The sequence below is a fragment of the Dipodomys ordii genome, unplaced genomic scaffold (genome assembly GCF_000151885.1).
Source record: "Dipodomys ordii isolate 6190 unplaced genomic scaffold, Dord_2.0 Scaffold134, whole genome shotgun sequence".
Taxonomy (NCBI): Eukaryota; Metazoa; Chordata; class Mammalia; order Rodentia; family Heteromyidae; genus Dipodomys; species Dipodomys ordii.
In genome coordinates, this window is record NW_012267350.1 from 783,002 (window position 1) to 798,155 (window position 15,154).

Here is a 15,154-nt window from a genome sequence, read left to right on the forward strand (position 1 = left end):
CAAACCACTACAACCTCACTAACCTAAGGCTTGCCACTAAGACTCACCTCTTAAAGACTGGCCACTTCTTCACTGTGCCAGGCTGGAAAGTAAGTTTTTAACACATGGGCCTTTGGGAAATATTCATCATCCAAAGATCCTCTCCCTTGTTCATTTCATCTCACTTAGGTCATTCCTGATCTTTTTGCTATTTACTTTTTATTATTCTAGTAGGGCCTTTTTACTATTCTAAGGGCCTTTGCACTTGCTGTTCTTCCTATCTGAACGGTTCTGTGTATAAATATCTATGTGATTTAAATACTCATTTCATTCTAATCTTTGTTTATGAATTTCCTCCATTAGAAAGGCTCTCCTTTACCAGGTACATAAGATCCTGATACAATGATTCAACTTTTCCAAACTCTGATTAATCTCCTTCATATAAACAACAGCTATAGTATGGTTATTTTCCTTTTGAGGACTTCTTAACATGTTTACTTATCATGGCACACTAAGAAAATAATGGAATTTAAATAGGATGCTGAAGAAAATGGTGAAGGTCGATTGTGTTTGGTGCCAGTAAAGCTGGGGTTGAGTTGGCTGCCAGTGGCTCATGCCTGTAATCCTAGCTACTGAGGAGGCTCAGATCTGAGGATCATTGTTTGAAGCCAGCCCAGGTAGTAAAGTCTGTGAGATTCTCATGTCCATCCTACTCAGAAAAGGCTTGAAGTGTCACTGTGGCTCAAATGGTAGTCTTGAGCAGATGAAATTCAAGGACAGTGCCTAGGCACTGAGTTCAAACCCCAGGATTAGTAAAACAAACAAACAAAAAAGCTGGGGTTTGAAAGAGGCCTCAGCTTCTACTGGGACCTCAGTGAATAAAGATCTGTCATTTGCCTCTTGTTGACATTTTTCCTGGGAGAAGACATTAGACTCAAGAAGATGCACACCATTGAACTTGGACACACAAGGAGACATCATGCCCTAACGAATCCTGGTATGTTTGTTCCTGGAACAATCTGAAACATCTCTGGGCATGTTCAGTGTATCATTCAAAAGGAATGAGACTTAGTACCTGTGAAATTCTCTGTAAATTTCACTTCCAACATAAATCAAGTAAGAATTCCACCAGCAACTTTTTTCCCTTGTAATCACTTTGAAAACAGAAACTTGGATTAGAATCAGGAAGGGATGTAGAGGAAAGTGAATATATGAGGAGTGGGTAGAAGGAGCAGATGTTGTGAGAGGAAGTGGACTCCCTCTTTTCTGGTGACATGAGAAGCCACACCCGCAGTTTTCTCATTTTTGGTGGGCAATGGGGAAGGTCAGGCTCTTCTACATTGTACTGAAAGACTAAGCCAGTTAATTAAAACATATGTATAGAACGAATACCAAAACATTTTGTAAAATTCAACCCTTCTCTAGTGGCTCAGATATCTCATTCATTAGCATGTCATAAAACCTGCATGCATTTATGCATCAATACAATTTACTTCCTCTTTTTCTATTTTAATTAATTAATTAATTAATTCCTTTTGATTTCCAGTGCTAAGGATGGAATTCAGAGCCACATACATGCTAAGCAATTGCTCTACTACTGAAGTAAACCACAATCTTTTTTTTTAACTGTATTTTTTTGTCCTTTCTTTTTTTTTTTTTTGGTACTGGGGATCGAACCCAGGATGGTGCACTTGCTAGGCAAGCGCTTTGCCACTGAGCTACATCCCAGCCCAGCCACAATCTTATATATGTTTTCTTAAAAGAACTGCGTGGAAATTAGTGAAAACACCTGCAAGACTTTTTTTCTTCTTTAAAAACATAAAAAAGAGATCTTTTTCTTCTTAGATAAAAGATAATCCATTATCAAGGTCATGAATGAAGAAGTTTTAGACTACAATCCTAGTTCTATCACCTATGAATGTATGATCTAGGACAAGTTACTTAAATTCTCAGTTTCTCAGTTTTCTATTCCTTCCTTTTTTCTTCCTTCCTTTTATCACTCCTCTCTTCTTTCTCTTTTGTTTTCTTTCTTTTTTTCTTTCTTCTAGGTGTTAGTGGGGTTAGCATTCCACCACTTGAGCCACATCTCCACTTTTGCTCTTATTTGCTCTTTTATTGAGACAGAGTCTCATAGACTTTTCTGCCTGGACTAGCTTTGGACTACAATCCTCTGGATCTCAGTCTCCAGAGTAATTAAGATTATAGGCATGAGCCACTAGCACTTGACTATGTATCTATTTTTAAATAGATTAAGTATTAGTTGGTGAGAAAAAGACTTTTAGGACTTTACTGGTAATATAGCCTCCAACAAAATGTGGATTTTCTTACCCTTGTTTTTGAAGTTCTCACTCTATACTTTTCTTTTATGGTGGTACTGAGAATTGAACTCAAGGCCCCACAATGCCTAGGTAGACCCTCTACCACTTTAGGCATCTTTTTTCCTTTTTTTTAAAAAGGCAGTGTCTTACATTATGCCTGGGCTGGCCAGTACTATGATCCTCCTACTTGTGCCTCATTGTGTTGCTGAGATGATAGGCCTGCACCACTGCAATTAACCATTGTGTTTCCCTATGTCTAGTAAAACAGACATGTGGCACCATGTCCTGCCTTTGGTTGAGATGGAGTCTCAAACTTTTATGTCCTACTGGTCTTGAACCTTTGATTCTCTAATGTATGCTTCCTCAATAGCTAAGATAACAAGCTTGAAGTGCATGGGGCTATCTTACTCTAAAGTCAGCTTTCTTTAAGTGTGCTCTTATAGAGTACTTCTTCTAAGATATATTCAACAAAAGGGATTCTAACTACTTACTGACTTCTCTTAGAGATTCATAATGCATGTTAGCATTTCTTTATATACTGTGGAGAAAACCTATTAACTTTAATTTGATACTATCTAGTCTGATTTAATGAGAAGATTTATTTTCTTTATGATAACACTTATCAGCTTTTTCAATGACTCTGTGATGACACACATTGTGAGAATAGAATTTTATCTTTTGTGCGCTAATCCTGGGACTTGAATTCAGGGCCTGGAAGCTGTCCTTTAGCTTTTTTGTTCATGGCTAGCACTATACCATTCAAGCCATAGCTCCACTTCCAGCTTTTTGGAGATTAATTGGAGACTTGAGTCTCACAGAATTTCCTGACTGGGGTGGCTTCTCAGCCTTCTAGATAGCTAGGAGTACAAGTGTAGGCCACCAGCACCTGGCTAGAATAGAACTTTTAAGGCTCTATCACAACAGAAGATCACTGGATTTAGTCAAAATGAAGAGTGTTCCCAATGAAGATGGAACAACTCATCTGGGAAGGGGTGACATTGATCAAGATGTGATGTATTTGTAAACTGCTTTATTGAATGGCAATTCTAAAAGATAATATTTAAAATACAGTACATCTGGAAAACTAGAAGGTCTAGGTAACTTATAGAAACACATAACCTATAATAAAGTGACAGTGGTCTCTAAGTTTTTAATGACCCCCAAATAATCATTAACTTTTATTTATTTTATTATTTTTTCTCAATATTTTTGTTTTCATTGGCCTCTTTTATTCTATTTTGGCTTATTACTTATCTTTTATTTTCTCTTTTGAAGCCTCAACTTTTGATTTCACTCAATGTGGGTGTATATGGGTGGAGACTCTCTTCGCAAAACCCCTGGTAGGTGCAGCTTTCAATAGTGATGACTCATGAATGACAAGTCTAGGAACACTTTAAACATTGATTATAATGAGAGGGTAGCAAGTTATTGCTTGATGAAGTTGGATTTATTAATAGATGAGATAATCCAGTTGTTACAAAAAGTCTAACTTGTAGTTTCTTCGAAACTTCTTATAATCCTCTCTTATTTGTTTATTAAAATGCTCTGAATCTAGTGCAATCACCACAAAACTTGAGAATTTTCTTCATCAGCAGTTCATATAAAAATAAAGTGAATATGAAAAAAATAAAATATAGGATGGCAGTACAAGAGTTCAAGTGAGAGTGGAAAAAAGATCAAGTTCACCCTTATCCATCCTCTTCCATCAGAAACAAAACAGAAATAGAAACTGACCCTCATTCTCATACAAGTAATAAAAGAACACGAAAGAAGAATAACAAGTAGTTGTAAAGATAAAATAAGAATGATTAACTTGCAGATTGATAACAAATATTTTGTAACACAAAAATTATAAAATTATGTAAACATATCTGCAAAGAAAAAGACAGAAAAAAAGAAATGTTTTTACCCTCCCCCAGCAACAGATGGAGAAGTAAATCTGTTCATGACTAATGCCAAAAGACAACAACTCCTACTGAATATTTCACTTTTCCCTTAAAATAAAATTGTAGTGTATAAAAAATGGATTAGGTGACTTTTCTCCGCATAGTAAAATGAAAATAAATAAAAATACCGTTGTAGTTACAACAAGACATAGAATTTCAATGTAGAATAGGATTTTTCTTGTAAATAGTATTCATTTATTTCTAGAGGGCTAGGTCATTTGGACAAACATTTTTATTGCAGAAAACAGTTATGGATAATATGCAACAAAATGTTTTGGAAAAGTATTGAAAAGCTGACAAGATGATAAAAAAAATTCTAGAGAAAACCTAAAGGAAAAGTAGAAACCCAGAAAGGTAAAGGGAGCCCAGAGACCATTGAAGGTTTTTGCAAATCTGGAGAAATTGGAACTTTCATTTTAACAGCCATGGTGCTATGGCCTGCTTAGGGTAGCAAGTCTATAGGAGACCCTTCCCATTTTAATCTGAAATCTCAAAGGTCAGGGTAAAGCAGAAGTAAGTTTGCTTTTGAATTCATTTGTAGCAGAAATTGTTATCTTATCCTTGCCAAAACAAACTTCAAACCTTCAGGCACTGAGTTAAATGTGCAATGGTGCAGAACAGGATAAAGTCTTTTGATATTTATTTTAAGCAAATGTGTATTTTCTTTTGAGGAATCACCTTTCTTATCAAGACTCAAATTATTCCTACAAAAACTTTTCAAAGGTATTCATTATTAAACTGTCATTCATACAATGAAAAGTCTCAACTCATGAAAATAAGCAGAAAGTATCACAAAGACTCTGGATATTGGAATTATTAGTCAAAAAGTTATAAAACAACTATGATTTCAATGTTTACATTAATAAACAAACAATCTGTGCAAGAAAAACCTCATAATGTGACATCAGATTTGAAAAACAAAATCAGAAACAGTTAAAACAGCTAGAAATTAATATAAATACATACATAAGATATAAACATGAAAATATTATGAATTAATACATGAACTTAAAACTATATTGCTCAGACATAAAGGATAATTGGTGAATTTGATGATAAATCTGAAAAAATTATCTAGAATGCAGTACAGAGAGAAATAAGAATGAAAAACACAGAGATTAAGAGACACAGAGGGATTAGTAACTACAAAGGGTAAACCTTGTTATAGAAATAGCATAACTAATGAGAAAGGAATAAAAACATACTATTAAAGAAAATCATTTAATTAGGAAGAATATAATAGAGGGAGAAAGAAGAGAAATTAACTACAAAAACTTCTAGAAAACAAGTAGCAAAATAGCAATCAGACTTTACTTATGTATAGTTACCTAAGCATAAATGAATTAAATTACCCTTTTAAAATATAGAGTGACAGAATGGATAATAACACAGAAATAAACTATTTGATCCTTACAACAAACTCAATGTCTAAGAACAAGCAAAGACTAAATGTAAATGAATTGAAAAAGATATCCCATGCAAATGTAATCCTAAAGAAATCAGAAGTAGGCATATTCATATAATGTAAAATAAACTTTAGATTAAAAACAGTGGAGGGGCTGGGAATGTAGCTTAGTGGTAGAGTGTTTGCCTAGCATGCATGAAACCCTGAGTTCAATTCTTTATTACCACATAAACAGAAAATGCCAGAAGTGGCTCTGTGGCTCAAGTGGTAGAGGGCTAGTATTGAGCAGAAGAAGCTCAGGGACAATGCCCAGGCCCTGAGTTCAAACCCCAGGACTGGCAAGAAAAAACAAAACTGAAAAGTTACAAGGAAGATTATTATGCAATGATGAATGTATCAATTCAGCAAAAGGAAATAACACTTGTAAAAATATATATGCACTCAACATTGGAACACCTAAATTCCTAACACAGACATTAATAGACCTAAAGTGAGAGACAGACCTAGATACAATAATACTAGAGGACTCTGATACCTTTCTTTAGGATATTGTCATTGCATATAGATAGATAATCAATAAAGAAACAGCAAAGTTTACTTGGACCAATAGGAAAGGCACCTGTAGAACATTCCATCCAACAGCTACAGGTACACATTCTTCTTAACAATACACAACACATTCTTCAGCATCAATTAATCCTATGGTAGACCACAAAACAAGTCTCAACGAACTTTAGAACACTGAAATCATATTATCCCTTTCGACCACAATGTAAAAATCTAGAAATAAAAAACAAGAAATATGTTTAAGACTATACAGATACAAGGAAATTAAACAACATACCCATGAAAAACTGTTATGGTTTGAATAGTAAACGTCCTTTACAAGCTTATATGTTGAAAACTTGGCCCCTACTTAATGGTGTTATTTTGGGAGATAGTGGAAACTTTAAAGGTAAGGTAACTGCACAAAGTGGATCCCAGGGGCCATGACTTTGATAACTGGTCTCCTTTCCTCTCTCTCTAAGTCTGTCTGTCTGTCTGTCTGTCTGTCTCCCTCCATCCCCCTCCATCCTCTTTCTTTCTCCTCCCTATGTACTATGAGGTAAATAGTCCTGTCCTTCACATGCTCCCACCACAATGCACATGCACCCAAGTAATTATGGACTGAACCCTTTGAATATGAACCCAAATAAATCTTTTCTTCTTTCACACAGGGACACAGGTGAAAATAACTAATACAGAAAATTGACACCAGAGAAATGAAGTTGCTATTATAGTTGAACCTACCATGAAGTTCTTAAAGTCTTAAAAATTGGTTTGTGGGAAGAATATATGAAAGCCTTTGGAGAAGCAGGTTAGAAAAAGCTTTAAATGCTGCAATCAGAATTTCATAGATGACTGGCAGGAGCTTAGAAGACCATGACACCCACAAGAATGCACACAGTGAAAGTCAGTCTCCTGAGGTTTCAGACAGGAATGAGGATGCCATTGAGAATCAAATTAGAGGCAACTTGTATTACATTGTGGCAAAGAACTGGTCTACATTTTTTCCATGTTTCAAGACTTTGTGGTAGCTAAATTTAAAGGTAATCCAACTAGTTAGTTGATGCAACGGAAGAACTCTGACACAGCATAACATTCTGGTCAGGGGATAAATTTTGCTGCCTGTTTTTAGCTAGATTTATAGTGAGAATTGGAAGCAAAAAAGTAGATCAGAAAGATCTGGAAAATAGGAAGTTTGACCAGAAAATGAGCATGTTGGAATTTACAGACAAGGAAGTTATCTGGTTAAGATTAGAGCCACTAGAAAAAAGCAATGTACCTAGCACTGGAGACAATAAGAAAGCGCTAAAGAATAGATTCATTTGAATGACTTTCCCTTGAGAAGTACCTCCAGTGTGCCCTGTCTAGGAAGTTGTTTCCCCAAGATTCTTTTCATTGTGTTCTGCCACCTAGGAAACCAATGCAACCATGGTACAGGGAGCCTGGATATTGCTAGTGCTTAGAGACTACTGGTTATACTCTATATGATGCTGGTTTTACAGATATGCAAAGTGTAAGAATTATCTGGTCATGGAGTCTTTCACTCATATTTAAAGGAAAGCCTAGGAGGCAAGATAATGGAACAGATTAAAAGACTCAGAAATGAATCCAGACATCTACAATCATCTGATTTCTCATAAAGGAGCACACAATGTATGCCAAAAAAAATAGCATCTTCAAACAATGGTGCTGGGAAAACTGCATATCCACATGCAGAAGACTGAAACTGGATCCCATCTTTGAACCTGTACTAACATCAAAATGGATCAAAGACTTTAAGACCTGAAACTTCTACAGGACAAAACAGACAAAACACTAAAAACTTATTGCGATAGATAGTAACTTCCTGAATATAACTCCAGTAGCTCAGCAATAGGAGCAAGCATTAATGAATAGAATTTTATCAAGCTAAAAAGCTTTTGCACAGAAAAGTAGTAGTCAGTAGGCTAATGACTTGAACGTTATGCTGTGTCAGAGTTCCTACAGAGGGGACAAAAAAGATCTTAGCCTGCTACACATCAAGCAAGGGATTCATAATCAGAATATGCAGAGAGCACAAAAAATTAAACTCCCAAAGAATTAATCATTTAAATAATTAATGAATTATTGAACTGTATAGATAGTTCTCCAAAGGAGAAGTACAAATGGCCAATACAAACATAAAAAATGCTCAACATCTTTGACCCTGAGGACAATGTAAATCAAAACAACATTAAGGGACATGGTGCTGTGGCTCAAGTGGTACAGCGCTTGTCTTGAGCTGAAGAGCTCAGGGAAAATGCCCAGGCCCAGAGTTCAAGCCCCGCAACTGACAAAAAAAAGAAAAAAGAAAAAAGAAATAAAGAGAGAAAGAAAAAAAACATTAAGATTCTATCTTACCTCAATCAGAATGGCTATCATCAAGAACACAAACAATAATAAATGCTGCTGAAGAAAAAAGAATCTTTATACACTGTTGGTGGAAATGTAAAATAATGCAATCAATATAGAAATCAGTATGAAGCTTTCTCAGAGAAAAGAGAAATAAAACCACCCTATGATCTAGCCATACCACCCTTGGACATTCATCCAAAGAAGTTTATGTCAGGATATAATATAATAGAGGTACCAGCACACCTGTTTTCATAGCAGCACTATTCACAATAGCATAACAACTGATGAATGGATCAAGAAAATGTATGTATATGTATGTATGCAGATATATACATGCATATCAATTGATACATGTATACATATATTGATATATATACCAATTGATATATATATATCAATAACTATCTATTTGAGAAAATTATTCAGCAATAAAAAGAATGAAATTGTATTATTTGTATGGAAATTGATGGACCTGGACACCATCATATAAGGAAAATAAGCAAGACCCAGGACAAAAGTTTCATGTTCTCTGTCATATGTGATTGTTAGATCTAAAATACAAAGCTATACAGGATCTCTCTCTCTCTTTCTCTCTCTCTCTCTCTCTCTCTCTCTCACACACACACACACACACACATATATGAGATGAACCTGGTATATACATGTGTGAAGTGCCATGAAGCCCACTTGACAATTAACATGAACTTTGATAAATATTAATATTAGGATGTTGAAACATGTTCTGTCTATTGTGTAGATACTAGTGGGAAGGTGACAGGTAAATCCAGAGGGTGAAAAGTTGTGAACATGGTCAAAATCATTCATTATGATCAAGTGAAGTTCAACCCAGGGATGTAAAGATAGGTAGTTTTTTCTAAAGAAAAACAAAATTCAATAAAAATGAAAACACCACATAAGCAGAATGGATGAAAAATGTGCAATTTCAGTAGATGCAGGCAAAATATTTGATAAAATTCAATATTCTGTCATGATTAAAAAAAAAACTCTGAACATCTGGGCAGTGATGTCTCATGCCTGCAACCCTAGCTACACAGGAAGTCAAAACTGCAGTTCAAAGTCATGCCAGGCAAGAAAGTCTGTGAGACTCTTATCTCCAATTTACCTACAAAGCTGGAAATTGACCTATGGCTCAAGAGGTAAAGTGTCAGCTTTGAGTGAAAGAGTAAATGGATAGAGTAACCAGTACTGACACACATATACAACAAACCCTCTCAACAAATATAGAAGAATTGTACCTCAGAAAAATAAAAGCCATAAATAAAAATGTGTAGCTAGCATTGTACTGTAATGTAAAAAATCTAACAGCTTTTTTTTTTTTCTGGGTCCGGTCATGGGGCCTGAACTCTGGGCCTGGGCGCTTTCCCTCAGCCCTTCAGCTCAAGGCTAGCACTCTACCACTTGAGCCACAGCGCCACTTCCGGCTTTTTTTTCTACTTATGTGGTGCTGCAGAATCAAACCGGGGGCCTCACGCATGCAAGACAAGTGCTCTACCACTGAGCCACCTTCCCAGCCCGACTAATAGCTTTTTCTCTGAGGTTTGCAATAAAACAAGGTTGCCCACTTTACAACTTTTATTCAACATAGTACTAGAAGTCTTAGGCTGAGTACTCAAGCAAGAGGACAAAAATAAAAGGGATCTAAACAGGAAAAGAGGAAGTCAAATTGTCACTTGTGCAGATAAAATACAGTAATATACAGAAAACCTTGTCTCCATCAAATGCTAATAAATATACTTAGCAAAGTTACAGGAGACAAAATCAACATAAAAAGTCCACAGAATTTCCATACGCCAGTAATGAAGTATCTGAAAAAATTTAAGAAAGCAGTTTAATTATAGGTATAAAAATAATAAAATAGTAGAATATAATTAATCAAATTGGTACAAAGATCTATGGTATCCTGAGCTGCATTTCTATAAGGCTTACAAATTCAAGTGAGATTTAAAGAATATTCCCCACATCTATTAGAATAAAACACAGTATGACAAAGTCAAAAAGAAAAACTATATCGACCCAGGAACAAACAGATGACATTCAAGGGAATGGCATTTAGAAAGATACTTGACCCCTCAACATCAGCAATGAATAACAGAAGGAAGTGAATTGATATTTTCAGTGTACTGAAAGAAAATTATTATAGACAAGTATTATATCTCAAGAGACAGTATCTTTGAAGAATGATGAGAAAGCTAGTACAGTTTCATATTAAGAAATTTTAATTTTTTCTGATAGGATAAATACAAATTGTGAAAGATATAGTCCAAGGAGAAAGAAAGTGATCCTAGATGGAAAGTATGAAATGCAGAAAGGAAATAAGAGCAAAGAAATGGCAAGAATTTGAGGAAATCTGAAAGAAAGTTGAACATATAACATAATAATCTATTGAAATATTATGAATAAGTAAACTGTATTAGTCAGATCTTCTGGAGTAAGTGAATTTTATAAGGTTACAGGATATAGGGATAATATACAAAGCTAAACATACTTAAAATTATGTTAAGTGAAGTAAATCGGGCCCAGAGAGATAAAGGCTGCATGCTTTCTCTCATATTTGGAAGCTAGAATTACCTTACAAACTAATAAGCAAATACATTAGTGTGTAAGTGTATACAAATGTATTAACTGAAATATAGAAGATTCAAGGGAGACCTCAAATAGGGTTGGGGTCATGGGAAGAGAGGCAGATGAATAAAGAGGAGAATTGGGGGGAGAATGCAATCAAGAATTCAATCTACATCCTACAAAATTAAGAAAAATGAGGCAAGGGGCAGGTTGGAAGGGATACATGAGAATATTGAAAGAGGTCACATTGACCAAGACACATTGTATTCTTACAGTGTCTGTACAATAAAAAATATGTATTAAAATATGGATAATAAAATTATTTTTTAAAAAAGAAAAAAAGAACTGCTGAATCCCCTAATTTTTATTTTTTTAACTTCATTGAAAATTATATTAAGTGACGTAAGCCAGGCCCAAAGAAACATAGGTCCCATGGTTTCCCTTATTTGCAATAACTAGTATATGTCTGGGACAAGCAGAAAAGCTCAGATAAGATGATGTTAAGTGAAATGAACCCCCAAGATAGGGACACAAGTGGTCTTTTCTTCCTTGCTATTGTTTCTAAAGTATTTATAAGGTACCATGTGGTTTTTTTTGTTGCTTTGTATGTCCCTCCCCCACGATATATCCCTTTTTTCACTGTATTTGATGTTGGTATAATTTGGGGAGGGGAAGGGAAAAAACAAAACGTTTAAATAGGGATACAGACTGACCCATCGCAACAATGAGATGTACAAGACGTTATGTCAAAAAACGAACTTTACAATTTAGGTGGGGGTGGGAGGTGGGGGGGTGTAGCTGAGGAGGTGGGAGGGAAGGGATGGTAGGGGAAAAACAAAAGAAGAGACAACAATGCTAGATAAGAAATGTATTCATTACTTTGCTCATGTAACTGTAACCCCTTTGTACAGTATTTTCACAATAAAAACTTAATTAAAAAAGGTGATGAACAGGTGATTACAGTTACATAAGTAATGTAATGAGTACATTTCTTTTTAAATACTGCTACCCCATCCCTCATTTTCTTCCACTTACCCCTTCTCTACTCCCCTCCCTCCCAAGTTGTAAAGTTCATTTCCAACATACTATCAAGTGAGTATCAATGTTGCTTTAGTTCATCCTTTGTGCTGCTGTTTCTGTTATTCCTTTTCCCTTCCCCAGATTGGATAAACTTGTATACAAGACAAAGGGTACAGAAAACTAAAACAGAAAAAAAAAGAAAGAACTACATATAGGACATAATAAGAAACTCTCGTTTCCAATTCTTGGAGTTATGTTGATATGCTTCATCATATATAGTCCTATGCACTTAGCAATTGGGCTATTGAGATCATCTGTTAAGAATATCATAGATATATTCTAGTTATTACAAATGAGGAAAACCATACAACCTACTTTTTTTGGGTCTGGCTTACTTCACTTAGTATATTTTTTCCAGGCTTTTCCATTTCCTTACAAATGGGGTAATGCCATTCTTTCGGATGGAAGCATAGATCTTCATTGTGTATATATACCACAACTTCTTGATACATTCATCTACTGAGGGGCATCGGGGTAGGATCCATATCTTAGCAATGGTAAATAATGTGGCAATTAACATGGTTGTACTGGTAGCTTTGGTATGTCCTTGTTTGTGGTCACTTGAGTAAATGCCAAGGAGTGGAGTATCCCTTAATTTATATATATATATATATATATATATATATATATATATATATATATATATAAAATTGTGTATATTTTTATAAAGATACTGAGAATTCCCTGTTTTAAAATCATTCAATTTAAGGTAGCCACAATAAAAATGAGATATTCTAAATCTAAAAATATATGTGGGATCTGTAGCATAATGGTATTCAGTAACAAAAAACAAAACAAGTCCTAAGTTTATGGCAGATATACCATTGCCATGGCTCAGAATTCTCACTGTTGTTTAAATGTTGATTCTCTTCAAATTGATATATATACATATATATATATATATATTTAACACAACTGTAATCACATTTCTAATCAGAACTTATGTAAACATCAAATGCTTTTCTATTGAAAGATAAACTAGAACAGATAAAACATTGGAAAAGGAAACAGAGTTGAGAGATTCACTCCATGTGATTTCAAGACTTTCTCCAAAACTATAGTAATGAAGTCATGTGGTATTAGCAAAATCACTGACACATAGATACAGGGTAGAGAGCAAGGTTAAGAAATAGATCCACCTTCTCAGAGGAAGAAGTAAGAATTGCCAATAGACACATGAAGAAATGTTCAACATCTCTGGCCATAAAAGAAGTGCAAATCAAAACAACATTGAGATTCCACCTCACCCCAGTTACAATGGCCATTAACAAGAAAAGTAACAATAAAAAATGCTGGCAAGGGATGTGGCCAAAAGGGAATTCTACTACATTGTTGATGGGAATGTAAACTTGTTCAACAACTCTAGAAAGCAGTATGGAAGTTTCTGAACACAGAGCTTCCCTATGACCTAGCAACTGTACCCCTGGGCATTTATCAGATAGAACACAATACCACACTAAAGCTACCAGCACGATCATGTTCATTGCAACATTATTTATCATAGCCAAGATATGGAATCAATTCAGATTCCCCTCAGTGGACGAATGGATCAAGAAAATGTGTTGTATACATACACAATGGATTTCTACTCTTCCATCAGAAAGAATGATGCTGCACCATTAGTAAGGAAATGGAAAGACCTGGAAAAAAATTAAGCAAAGTAAGCCAGACCCAAAGAATTAGTGGTAATCAGAATGTGCCTATAAATCTACAAGTAAACTGGATGGTAAAAAAAAAAACCACACTGGGAGATGGTAAGTTATATAGATCTCTAGACAGTCAAACAGTGAGACAAGAGGAGCAGATCACAAAGGCTTGATAGCTATGTGCATATGATCATATAAAATAAGATTTTACGAAATGAACTCCAAGAAATGGAAACAACAGATTTTTTGTGGTAGTTCCTCTATTTGTTGTTTTCTTTCTTTTTGTATTGTTAGTTTATTAGTCTTTGGGAGGGTAAGGGGGACACAGAAAATGAAGGACAAAGCATGAACAAATATAGCAGTGACACTCACTAGACACTATGTGGAAAATGTACTATAAAACTTGTGGGTGGGTATGGGAGGAAAAAAATGAGAGAGTGAGGAAAAGAATGACATGGTTCAAAAAGAAGCATACTGTTTATCTTAATTATGTAACAGTAACCCCTCTATATGTCACTTCTAAATAACAATAAAATATATTTTTAAAAGTAATAGCTCCACTCAAATATGATAAATTGATGGACCAGTCATTCAAAAGAATAAAGCTAGTCTGGTAATATATATATATATATATATATATATATATATATACACACACACACACATATATATATATATAGTGTTCAAAGAATTGAAAATTATTCATATATGTGAACCCATTCTTTACCCCACATTTAAATGACATTTTATGTCAAATTTTATGTGTAATCTTGTATATACAATCAATCATGGGCTTGAACTCAGGGTCTGGGTGCTGTCCCTGAGATTTTCTGCTCAAGGCTAGTGTTCTACACTTTGAGTCAAAGCTTCATTTCTGGTTTTCTGGTGGTTCATCAGAGATAAGAGTTTCATGGACTTTACTTCTTGGTCTGGCTTTGCACTGCAATCCTCAGATCTCAGCCTCCTGAGTAGCTAGGATTACAGATGTGAGCCACCAACACCTAGCATGTGGTATATATTTTATTTATTTATTTATTTATTTATTTATTTTTTATTTGTGAACATTCTGTACAGAGGGATTACAATTACATGGGCAGGATAATGCGTACATTTCTTACCAAGCATTGCAGACTCCTCTTTTGGTTTACCTTCACATCCCTTCCCAGCCTCTCCCCTCCCCCCCAATCCCAACCCTTCTCCTCCCCCTCCTTCCCCCCCCCCCCCCCCTGCACCGACTTTGTAAAGCTCGTTTTGGACATGACAACTTGTACTTCTCAT